Here is an 11186-nt window from a genome sequence, read left to right as displayed (position 1 = left end):
CAGCATCTGCCACTTTTTTTGTGACCCTCTCTGAGTCCAACATAAACACATTTTCCTGCAAATTCTTAAATAAAGGTAGGTTAGACACTGCTTCTGCAAGAGGCAATTTACTAAATCAGGGATGATAAATGTAGGTCTGCGGTTTGAAAATGAAATGTGATTCTCCACCAAAACAAACATGGAAAAGAAAAGTGCTAATATGTAAAATTTCTATTGGTAATTTCTTTATTGACCAATGCTCATTGTCCAGAGAAATAGGCATTTCTTGGTTCCTGTGAAATATTCTTTCTCAGGCATCTTCCATCAAAATGTCCACAGTTTTAGGGGGCTCAGAGGTACTTTTCTCCAGACATGGTGAAGGAAGAAGAGAATTTAACACAAGACACCTCACACAGGATGTTTGGAGCAGGGATGAGCTCACCTCTTGTCAGCTGAGGTGCTCAGACTCCATGTTATCCCCAAGACCACGAATGCCCAGGGCAGCTGGACCAGCTCCTCAGGCAGAGGGAGGCAAATTTCACCTTCTTCCTCCCCCACCTTCCTATCAGCCCCTCCAACCCTTCCAGTTCCCTGCAAGGGGGGTTCCACAGGCCTGATGCCAGAGACCAGGAAAAATCAGAGAGGGGAAATCAGCGGCATTTATTCCTCAGTGTTGGTATCACATGCCATGATAAGTTCCAGTAAGTCAGATATTGTGGTTTACCTGCAAACCTGAGGGCTAACTAACAGCTGTAAATCCAATCCCAAATGTGTATTGTTCCTTCAGAATACCAGCTTGTGCATCCTGATGGAATATGGCACTGCTCTGTGTGAAATACAAATGAATGGTTTGTTATTGGCTTGTCAGAAATCAGGGCTGGAGGTTGTTCCTCACAATGCACTCTGATTAGAACGTGAGGTCAGACCAGCAGTGTTTCCTTCTGTCTCCGCAATCTATGAATGATTTGATCCATATAAAAATTATGCTATTTTCCACTAATTTTTCCTTTTTGACTTCTCTGATAGGGAAGTCTGCTGCTGTTGCTCAAAACCATCATCTCATTTTCCCAGGGAAATGTGGATGCAGGGATTGGTTTAGCAAGGAAAATCACTTCACCCTTCACCAGAGCACAGCGACCTGGGGAGCTTCATGGAGAAACTTTTGTAGCAACCCACAGGGTGAGCGTGCAACACCTGAGACACACTCGAGACACAAGGAGACGTGCACGAAAATACTGATGAGCCCCTCATGGGAAGTTGCAACAGAGGGGGTTACATTTTCAATCTTTAAAAAAAGAGCTGCCTATAAAATAATTAAACCAAGCCCTATCTAGACTCCAGTGGCCCTGTATTGGGCTTTAGCCATGTCTCACCCCTCTGTGAGGTACTGAACACTGGTGTGTGGTAGAGCTGGTTGCTCCCAACACCTCCACGGCTCAGTGCGAGGTCACCTGTCAAGCATGTGTGCCCAGCACGTCACTCTGGAAGCGGTAATAGCCACAGCCATCAGAGTCCCTGGCTCTAGTATCAGCTAGCATGATTAGCCGTTTTTCTCTTTCTTCTGAGGACTAGATGTAACTGAGAAGTCAATCAAACTTCAACCTCTGCCAGCCAGAGGATGGAGGAGGTGGAGGTTCCCAGCAGGTTATATGATCTGTCGTTTCTTCTCTGGTCTGAAAGACAGGGAGAGGAGAAATGTATTTACTCCACATTCCTGTTAACTTTCTTGGCATGATAAGCTAGCTGGCTAATAAGCAAGTAATTATACATCGGAATACACAGTTCAGTGGCAATGCTGTCTATCTGCAGCCGCACAAAGCAATGAGGGAAGAAAGTGCTCTGTTCCAGCTCTGCTCATGTCTCTGCCTCGCTGTCTGGATTTGGGTGAGTCACACCTCAACTTTGTGTTTCAACCCCCCCATCTCACCCAGGGGAGTGCTCGCCAGTACTCACTTTTGATCAGGGGTGCAATTCATGACTGAGAGCGCTATGCCAGAAAAACCCATCTGTGTGAGTGCAGATTCATTTGTTGCTTTGCTTGGGAGCAGCGGGGAGATGGGTGATCCTGGCAGGAGCAGTTCTGCTGGTAAACCGTGTCTCTGCAGCCACAGCACTTCAGTGCCGCACAGCACCCACACACCTGCATCATGTCCCCAGGTAGCCCCAGCCATGGCGTTTCTAAAATGCTTAGAGCAGCCCAAATGACAAAACATGTTGGTAAATGCGTCTGGTGTTTCTATAATTTCCTCCCAATAGGGTTTTTCTCTTAATTTCTTGTATGCACCATCTCATGTTACTTAGTTTTACAGTAATAGCCCTTTTAACTCTGGTGTGCCAGAGAATTGTGTTATAAATAGTCACGGTAAATTGAAACAGTGTCTTTCACCATGGGTTTCCTGAAATGGAACAGTCGGTCAAGTTACAGAGGAAAGACAAGCATGCCACTGTGGCTTAAGAATGTGAGGATATTTAAGTGTAGAGGCAACATGGAATTGCGTTTTGGACCCACCCCAAAGGTAAGGAAGGAGCAGCAACCCTTGGGGGGGATGTTGTGATTTCAATCATCTTCTCAGCAGGCACAGTTCCAAAGGATTTCTCTTCTTTGCACATTTCTTTTGTAACTTCTGGATTTGTGCAAAGAATTGTTTAAGATATTTTTACTTGAAGAGGTGGTTTGTTAAAAATGTAGCTGTAGTGTGTCACTGGACAGGAGGGGAATGGATATGTGTGTGTGTGTGTACATATAGGTTCATGCAAAGATAATAATCACTGGATTCTTGAGTCAAGAGTGATCCGGCAGTGGTCAACAACACCTGAAACTGAAGAGGCAATAGTAAGTTGTAAGGATAGCTCATAGACTATATATAGCATCCAACAAGGGAACTACTTCTGTGCAAGTTAGCGATAGAGGCCTCATTCTCAAACTCACTTAGAGAAGCTGAGCCTTGTGGACTAATTGTGCACCATGGGCTAGATTTGGGGCACTAGAAGACAGCGGCTTTTGGATTAAGGCAGAAGGGCCAACTACCCTTGGGTTTTTGCATTCCACATTTCTCCTGACATTTGGACTTCAGGCATCAGGTTTCCTTAAAGTCATATAGGGTCAAAACACTGAGGTGAAATAGTGTGCATGCAAGTGGTATCTGTGCAGAGACTGCTGAGGAATGAAAATGAGTTCTGAGAGACCCAGACTTCTAGCAGATGAGCTCACAGAGTCCCCATGTCACGAGGGTAAGACTTGCAGCACTCTACCCTTCAGAACTCACGAGCTTACAGACCCAGAGCAGGGAAGCTAAGTGCCACAAAGACATGCATTGCCCAGTGAGGCAGCTCCTTGATTCTCTCTTTAAGCCTGGAAACCCGCTGATGTATTCACCAGCCACTCTAGGCTCTAGGTATGAGCAGAGCAAGGTGTGACAGTGAAACAGGCCACAAAAGTTATTTTGAATTAAAACACTAGTGTCCACAACCAGGTTTGAGAAGCTCTGGAGGAGATAGGTGCACTGGGGCCACTACATTTCCAACAAGAGCTCTGGTTCCAGGTTTTCCAAAACTCAGGTCGAAGCTGTGCTAATTTATAAATCTTCTGGAAGAAGTCTGGGCAGAGGGATGATGGGTCAGGCCCACAGAGTGGATTTGTGGTAGTGTAAGGAAGGCAAATAGCAAACAGTTGGAGAGCTGCCAGGAAGAGAGCAGCAGGAAGCCTCTGCTGGGAACTGGGCTGACTCAGGTATCTCCAGCCAAGACAGCCGGCAATGCCCAGGTGAGCTGGGGACTGTGTGACCCTTTTCCTGAACAGAACAAAGCCCGTACCTGTGAAGGTCTGGCTGCCCAAGCTGTTCGGACGGTGTCAGTGCACATAAGCTCCTGACAGCTTTGGATTTAATTTTTTTGTTGTTGTCAGGCTACAGTAAGAGGCTGGTGGAGAGCTGCACCACTGAGGAACAATGTATGGTTCCCAGAAAACAATGGGGCTGTTTTAGGCGTTGTATTGCATGCTCTTGTTTGCAGCCTGTTTGGCACTATTGAATCTTTCTGTAACCACCTTTCCCAGCTCTTGTGATCCTGGATCAGTAGCAAGGGGAGATTCTCATAGAAAAAAATGTTTTTCTCTGCAACTTCCTTTTTACATCCAAAGCACAGATGCTCACCTTCCTGAAGTGAGGGTGGCACTGTCTGGGGGCCAACAGGGACTGAGGAACTTCTTGTGTACAATTTTAAGTCAATGTATTGATAATAGATCAGCTTCCCAACAAAAAAGTGTGGCCACTGGGCAACTGAAGTGAGGAGGTACCACCTGGGGTGTTTTCTCGCCAACAAGGGGTCTCGGGGCATGTGAGCCCACAGCCTTCCCTGAGTGCTCCCACAAAAGTGACTCTGCAGGATGGCTTCTTCCTCATGCCAGGCTATGGGAGACATAATGTCCTCATCACAGTCTACAGCTTCCTCACAAGGGGAACTCTTCTCTTTAGCGACCAACGACAGAACCCGAGGGAATGGCAGGAAGATGCACCAGGGGAGGTTTAGGTTGGACATGAGGAAAAGGTTCTTCACCCAGAGGGTGGTGCAGCACTGGAACAGGCTCCCCAGGGAGGTGTCACAACCCCAAGCCTGACAGTATTGAAGAAGCAACTGGACAACACCCTCAGACACATGGTGTGAATTTTGGGGTTGTCATATGCAGGGACAGGAGTTGGACTCAACGATCCTTATGAGTCCCTTCCAACTCAGGACATTCTATGATTCTATGCTTCTATGTGCTGTCTGTGGACAAAGGCTGTCTCCACCAAGGTCTAAACAGCAAGGTCCCATCTGATAGTTGTCCTATGTAGATTTTACTTTGACTCACGTCAGTCAATCATCCCCATGCTGTGAATTGTGTTTAAAACCTCTAATGGAAAGTTCAAGTAGCACAGTCTCCTGAGAGTGCTGACAACTTGCTCAAACACAACCTTCTGGCTGAAGGCGTCTGCTTGAGGAGTAGCTCCTTTGGCCTCCCCAGCACCACCACCTCCACCACAGGGCAGAGATCACACATTTCAGATCATCCGCCTGGCACTGACAAAATCTGTGATCGATGCACTCTTTGCTGGCAGTGGCAAAAAGCATGAACAGGGGAGAATCATGCCCAAACTCTTTGTATCTGCTTGCTGTGAAAAAGCATCCCTCTTCACTGCACTCTGGGAGACATGTGCTAGGAGAGGGGGCTGAGGCAATGAAAGGAATTGGAAGAAAGAGAGAACAAGTTCCTTTGACCAGCACCAGCTTGACGTTTTTTCAGCTCATTTTTTACTCATGAAAGGGAAGGTGGGAAAGGAGAAGAAAGTATGAATGCAGGAGGAGAAGGAGGCAGAGAGCAAAAAAGATCAAAGAAGGGGTGAAACAGGAAAGATGCTCCCAGTGATGCCGAGACACTTGTCTGTGCCCCTATAACACCCCCAATCTGCCCTAAAGCACAAGAGCAAAAAAACAGCAGGTTCTCTGGGAAACTACATATATAGGCTAAAAAGCATAGCGATTGGTAGAAAATGTTGAGTTAAAGGCCTGTGGGTTGAGTGCACAAGAAGTGGGATGGAGTGTGTGTGTGTGTATGTGTGTGTGAGCACTTGAGCTGAGTAAAGAAGAGTAGCCACACATTGAGATCACAGGCAAGGAATTGCAATGGCTTTAACAAAAGCCTTAACTAGGAAGCAGAAGTTTGTCAAAGTATAATTGGGTAAAGACAGGAATAGCAAAATCCAATACAATAGTAACCAGCTGGCAGAAGTCCCAGCATGACCCTGGGACTGGCTCCATCAGGGAAGTGCAGGGAGGAAGGTTGGTAAAGCCCAGGCAGGATTAATATATTGGGTGAGGAATAGAGATGGAAGCCCTCTTCATCGCTCCTTGCAGTCTCTGTGATGAGGAGAGCTAATCAAAAAAGCAGAATACACAAGAGGCTCAGAGGTAGTATTAGTGTTGTAATATGCATCTGGGAAAAAAAGCGAGCACAGCATAGGTGTATTCCTTGGAGTGGAGATGAGGAAAACTGAGGACAGCAAAGCCGAACCCTTGGGATTCATAGCCCTATCTTGGCATGCTTCATACTGGAAGCACGAGATACCTAGGAGGATCTGGGACAGTAAAAGCACCAGTCTAGTGTTAAGGATGGTGGGAAGCACTGCATTTTTAAGTTTTCCTGTGAAGACCAATTAAACAGAAAGAAAACAGACAGCGAACAGTTTAACTCCACCCTGTCAATTGCGGCTTCACCAAAGCTTTTGTGCTTTGCAGAATACTTGGTGCTGAAGCCCCTAGTTTGTTTATAGCAGTCTGACAGGGCTGCCCCTCACCACACACACTGGATTTCCCTGCCTTCTCTAGTTCCCCTTGCCTGGGTCTCTTGCTGCCCTATCTTGCTCCCTTGGGTCAGACCTTTGCCCCTGCGCTGCGCTGTTACAGAGCCTGCCCCAGCTCAGCCCTGCATAGCAGCACCGCCGGAGCAACCCTGTGTGCTCAGCTCCTTGATGCAGACCTGTGCTGCAGTTAGAATTCCCTTGTTTTCCCATCTCCCTGCTAACATCTCTGCTGCAGCGCTAGAGAGTCCCCTGGCTTTCCCCTTCTCAACTCTCACCTCTCCTGCAGCATTTGGAGTCACCCTGGCTTTGCCCATTGCCTTTCGGTGCCCTGTTGTGTTTCTTTTTCCTTACTTTCTGTTTCTATCCCCATTTAGTGAGACAAAGGAAGGGAAATGCTGCAGCAAAGCTTCCAGCTGGGCTGTACTCTTTTCCATATGTGGTGGGGAGGGAGGGGAGGAAGAGATCATACTTCAGGAATCCTGGAGACCTTCTTGGATGTAGTGCTGAGAAGAAAATAGAACAGGGAAGAGGTGACAGAAATGTCAGGCAACAAGCTCAAGAGATCACTGGGGCCCACAGATAGCTGCATCATCCCAGAAAATAAATAAATGACAGACTGCACCAGACAATAGCACGAAAACATTGACACAAAGAGAAATAATGTTCTTGCAACTGGACCTTGGCCTCATGCAGTTCTTCAATTGTCTCTTGCTTGGTGACATCGTGCTATATAAGATTTGCTCTCTTTGAACACTACATCTGTCCCAGAGACTGTCTACCTCTTAACGTAGCTGTGAAATATAGGTGATGTAGTATGCATAAATATTTCAAATAGACAGGACTCATTTGACAAGTGGGGGTCTTGAGAAGGGACTGGACACACTGACTCCCAGCTGAAAGACAGGACAAATATGTTCTGCAGAAACAGCCTGGGGGGAGGACGGACATCCCTCATCTTAGCTTTTTGGCAAGTAGAATCACTACAAAGTGTAGTTTCCTTATGACAAGCAGATTGCTTAGCAAGTGTGCACAGGAGTGCTGGCTTGCTGTCACCCATTGGAAACACCATAGTTATGAATGCTGTGATTTATTAGGCCTCAACCAATAATTATTAATTATCTTATTTAGCAAATGCAGTTATGTACTTAGGTTTTGGCAGTATTTTTTTTCCACTCAGAATATCAATGGACAGATGACAGCTCTTTCTAATTATTTATTATCCAATTATTTTTCCCTTTAATTCAATGGACTTCTCACAAACAGTCTCACTTTATGTTTTTTCACTGTTCCCTAATTGGATGAGTTCAAAGGTACTTTTGGCACAAATACTTTTATATGCTAAGAGAAAGCTGGGTTGTTTCACATACTTTGGCAGTTTCTTTTGAAATTCATTTTTCATAAGCATTTGTGTCAGTGAAACATGAGCATGTACACTGAATGTTAACACAAAAAAGGGGTGCGAAGGGGATTTACTTTTTTAGACTCATTATCCAGATACATAACCAAAACTCCAAGGCACTATTCCATCATCTAACGAGAAGTTCTGGGAAAAAATAGAGGAAAAGCTAAAAAAATGCCCCATAAATATCCTTATTTTGAAATTATTAGTAGAAAAAACAATACTCATGTCTCCATGGTTTTATCATCATGAAGCTTCCTGAATCTGCAAACATCTCTCCATCTCATTTCCTTGTGTTGCTTTCAGCCTGTTTGATGCAGATACAGACAATTTTATTTTGTCTCATCAGCAGCAGCTCTTGCTTCCCCCCCTGCCCTGGCAAAGGGGCAGCTCCGCCTGTCCTCCTAGTGCTGGCTGCCTCCTTCTACCTATACGCTCTTTATTAATGTTGCCACCACACACCACAGGAAGGACTAAATCCTTCTCGGATAAGGGGTTATTGTATTAAAAAATAAACTTGCTTACATCAAGTGCTTTCATAAGTGCCCCACTCCATGTCGTTATCTTTGGAAAGGACACCCCAGAGTGCAAAGCCCACAGTCTCTCGGCTAACGTTACCTTCACTTGGTTACAGGAGAGAGAGAAAGAAAAAAAAAGAAAAAAAAAAGGCTGTTGTATTCCGGGGACATCCTGAAGAGTGAGAGAATAGGCTCCAGAGGGAAATCCACCTGCCTCACCTCCTGCGTGCAGGGATGCTGATGCCCTGTCCTTAACACCGCTCTCCTCCTGGTGCACGCTGTTGCTTTTTTCTCCCGCTGAGCACCGCTTACAATAGGAATAACTGTATACTAATTAGCGGCTATATCTATTAATTACTTGTTTGTTAGAGCATGGTTGAGCAGCCTGCCGCTCTATGGGCCTTATCAGGCTTGTTTCTTTTTTTTTTTTTTTTAGTTACATTTTCATCCACGAACGTTCACACGGCGATTCCGTGCCTGCTGGGGTACGTCTTTCCATCCGCTTTCCTTTCGGGTACAGCATCTCTCGCCAGCGACCGAGACCAGTGGACCTCACTGCAGAGCGGCGAGGCAGGTCCGGGAGCCCCCAGGGGCAGCAGAGAAGCACCATGAGCGGCCCCGAGATCACGCGTGGCCGAGGCGGGAGGGCACGCAGAGACCAGCCTCGGGGAAGACGCGGAGGGGACCTGGTGTCGCTGCGGGTCGTAGCGCATCAGCCCGTCCCCGGGAGCCTCGGGGCGGGGGGACCAGCGCCGGGAAGCAGCGCGTCCCGCTAAGTGGGGCTTCCACGGTGCTGGCTCCGCTTTACGCTCATGGCTCACTGCTACAGTCCCGGGCCAGCCACGGGTGGGCTCGTCGGCTCCGGAGCCTCGCGGGGCGAGCGGGTTTGGGCTCCCCCGAAGCAGCGTTTTGTCCACCTCGCAAAGCAGCTGGAGTTAGCAAAGCAAGGCTCCGCACCGGCGCTCCCGGGGCGTTGGCGCAGCCCGCCGGTGCCGGTGGTGATGCCTAGGGCGGCCGCGCAGCAATTCCTTCCTTCTCCCGGCCGGAGCTCTTGCCCCGGGCCCTGCGCGGGGAGGGGAACGCACAGCTCCCCCGCTCCGCCTTTCGTGTATGCGCATCAACACAGTTCGGGGACAGCACTCTCACGGGTACGACCGACCCCCGCAACCACGCACCGGGCTGGGGGCTCGCACAGCACCCCCGTCCCACCGGTGCACCCCCCCCCGTCCCGCCGCTCCCGAGCAGCATGCACAAGGCAGCCCCACCAGCCCCCAACCTACCGTGGAGGGGGGCAAAAAACTTTGCTGGCACCTGCTAGAGCCGGAACAGGAGACCCCCTCTGGGCTACCTGCACTGCCTGGCTGCCTATGCCAGCCCCCTCTCGCCTCTGGGCTTTTCGCATCGCAAGTCCCACCCGGGAGAAGCCGACCTTGCCGCGAGTGTCCTGGGGATGGAGGGACCCCGGGCTGAGGGCTGATCTCTCTACCCGAAGCAAGTCCCTTTTTCTCCTCAGCCCTGCGGTGTTGTCTTAATGGGGCCGGGGCGAGGGGAGGCCCGCAGAATTGGGCAGGAGGCTGGGCTCTTCCGAGCACGGCCGCTTTAATTGGCTCTTTTTTTTTTTTTTTTTTGTTTTTTTTTTTTTTTTTTTTTTTAACAGAAGGGGAATGAAATGGTGAAGAGGGGAGGGGAAAAACCTAGAAAGCCAAAGGGAAAGAAAATACGGCGCGCGCTCGGCAGAGCCGCCAGGCAGGGAGGGGTGAGACGGCCCCAGGCCAGCCGGCCAGCGGGGGTCGGTGCGGTGCCGGGGCCGGCTGGGGAGCGGTGACGCTCTCGGCAACTTTTGCAGGAGATTTTGGCGCTTCAGGAAAAAGCAGTGAGGCAGGGACCTGCCAAGCGGTTTCCAGCCGGCGTCTGGCAAGAGTAACCTAACTTCTTCCAGCTTCTTGTCCCTCCTCGTCGGCTCCCTTCCAGCCGCAGCCCCTGTCAGCTCCCGCAGCCGTCGAGGGAGAGCGACACAAACCTCTCTACAGCTGTAAATCATCTGCCAAGCAGGCGGAGCAGGCAAGCAGAGACGAAGCACTCGCCCGAGCCCGGCATACAACATCAGAGAAAGTTTTGAAGGGAGAAGGACCTGGCAGGCCGGGGAGGAGGCGAAGAGAGCCGGACTGAGCTGCGGGTGGAACGAGGGTGCGTGGTCTTCTGCTCCTCGTTTGCTTCTCCCTTCAGGCTGGCTGGGGCGATGCAGTGCAGCTGGGGGAGCTCTCGGGAGCCGCTTTAAAAAAAAAAAAAAATCCTTCCTGGATTTGATTAATTACAACAATCCCCTCCCCAGAAGATCTGGAAAAGAGGAGAGAGAATCACCTATCCCTCCCTCCGCCTTTCAGCAGCTGGCTTCTATCCCCCACCCTCGCTTTCCCCCCCCTATTTCTCCACCTCCTTCTCCTTTCCCCCATTCGCTCCTGGGGCTGCGGCCAGAGACTCATCGGGAGGAGGGAGGACTAGGACTCTCCCAAGTTGGCCGCAGTTGACAGCACTTCGCGCAGCGCGGGGACTTCAGGCGGCGCTCGGCGACTCCCGTTGAACAAAGAAACCCCATTCCCGTAGGGGCCGGGGGGCAGGGCTGGACTGGCCCAGGCCCTGCTCCTGCCCCTGCCCCTGCCCCTTGGCAGCACGGTGCCCCCGGGCTGGCCTTTCCCCGTACCCCGAGTGCGGGCGCGGCTGCCCGTTTGCCTGGAGATCCTCGAGCAACCTGGCGAGGGGAAGCGGGAAGCGGCGCTCCGCTTTCTTGCCCTCCCTGTCTCCTTCCATCGCTCTCTCTCTTCCTCCCTCTCTCCTTTTTTTTTTTTTTAATATATATTTTTCTTCTTTTAAAATTTTGTCCTCAGGCGGCCCCGCTGTGGAGGGTCCCTTCCTCCGCCCCAGGGGCGCTGGTGCCCGGCGCGGAGCGGGGCG

The 11186-nt window shown here is 49.7% G+C and overlaps 1 long non-coding RNA gene across 2 annotated transcripts; it reads right to left on the bottom strand.

The window, feature by feature from the left end:
• Positions 1 to 202: 202 nt before the first annotated feature.
• On the bottom strand, positions 203 to 11076 carry LOC110359785 (uncharacterized). 2 transcript variants are annotated; one of them, XR_010471539.1, is made up of 4 exons: positions 10936 to 11076; positions 9515 to 10506; positions 6593 to 6820; positions 203 to 1652 (listed from the first exon to the last, which is right to left on the bottom strand). It is a non-coding gene; the product is annotated as an uncharacterized LOC110359785 (long non-coding RNA). The 2 variants fall into 2 exon arrangements; XR_010471538.1 differs by lacking the exon at positions 6593 to 6820.
• Between the last annotated feature and the right edge of the window lie 110 nt (positions 11077 to 11186).

Source organism: Columba livia, chromosome 3 (genome assembly GCF_036013475.1).
Source record: "Columba livia isolate bColLiv1 breed racing homer chromosome 3, bColLiv1.pat.W.v2, whole genome shotgun sequence".
Lineage (NCBI taxonomy): Eukaryota > Metazoa > Chordata > Aves > Columbiformes > Columbidae > Columba > Columba livia.
This window is presented reverse-complemented; position numbering and strand designations above follow the sequence as displayed.